Genomic DNA, 5218 nt, shown 5'->3' with positions numbered 1-5218 from the left:
ATTCGATTTGGGTCATCGTGGATTGATTGACCAAGAGTGCTCACTTTATCCCGATTAAGGAGAGCATATCGGCCGAGAAATTGGCCGACATCTATATCAGAGAGATCGTGGCGCGGCACGGGGTGCCGGTATCGGTGATCTCGGACAGGGATGTGCGTTTTACTTCCAGATTTTGGAAGAGATTCCATGACTAGTTGGGCACTCGTCTGCATTTTAGCACCGCCTTTCACCCACAGACGGATGGTCAGAGCGAGCGGACCATCCAGACTCTGGAGGATATGCTGCGGGCGTGCGTGCTAGACTTCGGTGGTAGCTGGGATACCTATCTTCCCCTGGCCGAGTTCTCATACAACAACAGCTACCACGCGAGTATTGATCGTCCTCCATTTGAGATGTTGTACGGAAGAAGGTGCAGGACCCCGATATGCTGGGGTGAAGTTGGCCAGAGAGTCATGGGGAGCACCGAAGTGGTGCTCAAGATGACCGAGAGGATCCAGCAGGTCCGGAGCAGGCTTCAGACTGCTCAGAGTCGGCAGAAAAGTTATGCCGACAAACGTCGATCCGACTTGGAATTTCAAGTCGGGGATATGGTTCTCCTGAAGGTGTCGCCTTGGAAAGGCATCATCCGATTCAGGAAGCGGGGAAAGTTGGGCCCGAGATTCATCGGACCGTTCAGGGTCGTAGCCCGGGTGGGCAAGGTGGCGTATAGGCTGGATCTGCCAGCCGATCTCAGCCAGATCCACAGCACTTTCCATGTTTCTCAGCTACGGAAGTGCTTAGTGGACGATTCAGCGGTAGTGCCGTTAGAGGATATTCAGGTTGATGACAGCCTGAACTACATTGAGCGCCCAGTCGCAATCCTCGACAGGAAGTCAAAGGATTTGAGGAACAAGAGGGTGGAGCTAGTGAAGGTGCAATGGCAACACCGCAAGGGTTTGGAGTGGACTTGGGAGCCGGTAGACGAGATGATGGAGCATTACCCCAAGCTATTTCAGGATCGAGCAGCAGACTTCTGATGGGTTTTAGCCATAAGAACTTTCCTATGTGCCCATGCAAAACCCTAATACTCGGATCTAGGCTTTCTAATTAAACATGCTATTAATCCAAGACTTCTAATAACTATTTAGAATAAATAATAACATTGAAACGGATCTAGAACCATACCTTTGAGTTCCTTGTTGGCCTTGTTGTCTTGGAGCTTCTAGAGTCACAAATGTCACTCCTCTAATGGCTTACAAACACCAAAGCAAGAAGGATGATTTGGGAGAGAGGAGAGGGGATGGAATTCGACCAGAGGTTCTCTACTTTAGGTGAAGTGTCGAATTCCATCAGCCATAGGGTCTATTTATACTTGTAGACTCCTTAAGGGTTACAACCTAAACCCTAATTGGATAATCTTCTCTTAAGGCTATCCAAATCCTTTCCATAGATAAGCCTTGGACGAATTTAGCTATCCTTTAGCTTCTAGAATTCGTTCCTTGTATATCTATAAGGATTTACAGTCTAAAGTTTAACTATTAAACAATTGACAGTTTATACCCTTTTACTCAATTAATCTCTTTAAGTCATCAAATTAATTCCAATTAATTCTATGACTTATATTAATCAAATAACAATATATTATTCTTTATATTATTCTCATAATATATTAATAATATTTACTCTCTCTTAATAAATCATCCTATCAAGTTGCTATGGTGAAGGCAACCCAAAAGGACCATGCACAACCGGGTCAAATACTTGCCTATTATGGTTGCAGCCTTAGACACTATTCCAACAACTTCGAGGACGAAGTCTAAAATAAGTGGGGGAGATTTGTAGCACCCATTTCCTGGTACGTAAATCTTATTTGAAGTATTTCCTTTCTTTTAGCATTGGACTCGGCGAGTCATAGGTCCGACTCGCCGAGTGGATGCGGGACCCGGGACATGTTTAAGTTGGCGACTCGGCGAGTCCATATTCTGGACTCGGCGAGTCACAGCTGTTGTATGAAACCCTAAGTTTCAGGGGTTTGCGCCCTATTTAAGCGACTTATCCGCCCCAGGCCAGCCCCCATTCTCTCCCCAGAGCTCCCAACCCTCGCTTATGCTTGTTCTTTGAAGATTTGAAGTTTTGTTGTGTGCTTTTGAAGGCTTTGAAGGAGGAAGGAAGTAGATCTAGAAGAAGGGAAGCCATCCAGGCATTATTTTGTTCTTCCAGCAGTTCCTTTGAGGTATAACCCGTTTTCCCCATGATTTTATGCTTAGTACTTCATCTAGGTCTTTCTTGGGCATATCCCCAAGCTTGTATGTGCCTTATATGTCGTAATAAGTTCATTGGCCTCTAGATCTGGACAATATTGAGCTCCAGGAGCTCAGATCTGTTAGCTTTATGGACCCATGTTGCTTGTCCATCCTAGATCTACCCTTTTGAGGCATTTTGAACCCTAAAATCCATATTGGTGAATATCTACATGTAAAGTCGGAAACTTTACGTGTGAATCGTGTCTTAGAAGTCCAGATCTGTGAATGGCATGGATTGGAATCGAGCAAATCGGTGTATTTTAGGAGTGCATGGAAACGACCCGGCAAGTCGTTCATGTGACTCGGCGAGTCTGCTCGCGAGTCTCCGGGTTTGTTCCCTTTTCGTAGTGTCGAGTGAGCAGTGAGTCACGGGGTGTGACTCAGCGAGTCGGAAGTCGAACTCATCTATGGAGGTACTCGGCGAGTCCAAGGCAATCTTCATAGATCAAGAACAGACTCGACGAGTTGTTCATACAACTCGGTGAGTCTAAGCATGAGTGTTCATCGGATGAAGATGAACTCGACGAGTTGTTCATACAACTCGGCGAGTAGGATGAAGGACTTGAGTATCTGTTAAGGAGGAGAACTCGTCGAGTCGTCGCCTAACTCGACGAGTAGGAACGGGTTTCAGGGCAAACATTTGAGTAGGGACTCGGCGAGTTGGAAAGCCAACTCGGTGAGTCTGGTCAACTGAAAGTTGACTCTGACCTTGACTTAGGACTGGACCAGGGGTAAAATGGTCATTTTACCCAAAGGACAGTTAGCAGTGTTTGATTGAGTATGTTGTGGGAATTGTAGCCGGAGGATTTCCGGAGCAGCAGCAGCAGCAGTCAGTCAGTTCCCGATCAGTTCAACAGCTACTTTGAGGTGAGTTACCTTCCAGTAGTTGTGGGTCTAAGGCCACAATGCCGGCCCACCAGTAGGAGTTGTATGACTAGATGATTGTCTCTGTGATATTCATCTAGGGTCGCTACTATTTGTGTATGTTTATGTGTTAGTATGTTATGATGCTATGTGCTAGGGACAGTAGGGGGAGTTAGTCCCCTAAATATCCGGTCGAAAGGGCCGAAGGGGAGGCGAGCACCTAGATATGCTAGGCAGTATCCGGTCGAAAGGGCCGAAGGGGAGGCCAGCACCCAGATATGCTAGGCAGTATCCGGTCGAAAGGACCGAAGGGGAGGCCAGCACCCAGATATGCTAGGCAGTATCCGGTCGAGAGGACCGAAGGGGTACGTCGGGCACCCAGATATGCCTGACAACTTTTGTATGTTATGTGATTATGTGGTATGTGGTACAGTGGGGGAACTCACTAAGCTTTGTGCTTACGTTTTTCAGTTGTTGTTTCAGGTACCTCTTCTTCGAAGGGGAAGGAGCTGGCGCGGTAGCGGCACATCACACACACACACTGGTTCCGCATTTACGAGATTTTCTGGGATTCGTACTCTGATATATTGATGATTGTATGATTGACTTTTAGACTTGGTTTTTGTTTGTTATGGCTTGATCAAACAGTGTTTTTAACTAGTGATACTTTCTATAGTAATGTTTTAAAAACGAAATTTTTTGGACGTAAATTTTGGGACGTTACAAGTTGGTATCAGAGCCCTGGTTTGAGGGATTCGGACTCACCTTCAGGGGTGTCTGGACTCAAATCGAGGGATTAAAAGACACTGTCAAACTCTGATCTAATCAATCTTGTCCTTTAGATAAGGGATCGTACAGTCCTCTGTAAGATATCATGCTGACAATCCTATGGATTGGTTAGTCAAGCATTTAGGTTTCTCGATCTCTGATTTATTTGACATAGAACTTAATCGAACACATCAATTCGGTTCTGACCGGGCCCGACACATAAGTCAAATCAAATCATCGAGCGGCCGAGATATCGCTTTTACCTTCTTTGATAAAAGTTACAGATAAACTTCGACTTATATGCATTTACTTATTCATTAACCAACTATACACAACAATGCGTTTTATAACACCGAGTTACTAATGCGTTTTCGCATTATCAATGTACAATCAATTAATAAACAACAAACCATATATCTAGGTTTTAAGACTATATGATATTATCGTCTTGCGATCACCTTTTATATCTTATTCCATAAGGTGATTCCAGCAAACGCGGGTTTGTTCCAATGCTCAAAACTAGTTCATAAGCACTCATGAACGTTGCAGCAATCCTTTGCTATGTCTAACACCATTTAGACATTCTACACACCAATTCATGACAATCTTCATTCATATCTACTTCCAACATATGAACGATTATGGACAATTTGAACAATTCGATTATTCCTAATAAGCTCAATTATTCTGGAAGTCAAAACATGCAAAGTGAAACAATAGTTAAACAATTAACATAAGATAGTAACATTACTCATAAATAAAACTCCTTTATTTAATCATCAAATGTTAATTATATTTATCTATTACACGTTTCTAATACTATCTAATCTATGCTAATATCATCCTTCAGCCCAATACTCCTAGCATGCTGCAAGTGCTTAACCCTACTCAGTCCCTTGGTAAGCGGATCTGCTGGGTTATCTTCTGATGATATCCTCTTAACTATGAGTTGTCCTTCTTCTATACGATGTCTAATGAAATGATATTTTCTGTCGATATGTCTTGATCTACCAGGATCCCTCGGTTCCTTGGTCAAGGCAACCGCACCTTTGTTATCACAGAAAATCTCCATGGGCTCCTTTATGGCAGGTACAACTCCAAGATCACCAATGAAGTTCTTCAGTCATATTGCCTCCTTCGACGCTTCGCTCGCTGCAATGTACTCTGATTCGCACGTTGAATCAGCTACGGTTTCCTGCTTGGAACTCTTCCATGTCACTGCTCCTCCATTTAGGGTAAAGACCCAGCCCGATTGCGAACGGTATTTGTCCCTGTCGGTCTGAAAACTGGCGTCACTATACCCT

The sequence above is a fragment of the Lactuca serriola genome, chromosome 3 (assembly GCF_051521515.1).
Source record: "Lactuca serriola cultivar US96UC23 chromosome 3, Lser_US96UC23_V15, whole genome shotgun sequence".
Classification (NCBI taxonomy): domain Eukaryota; kingdom Viridiplantae; phylum Streptophyta; class Magnoliopsida; order Asterales; family Asteraceae; genus Lactuca; species Lactuca serriola.
The sequence above is the reverse complement of the archived record's forward strand: the minus strand, read 5'-3'. Positions refer to the sequence as shown.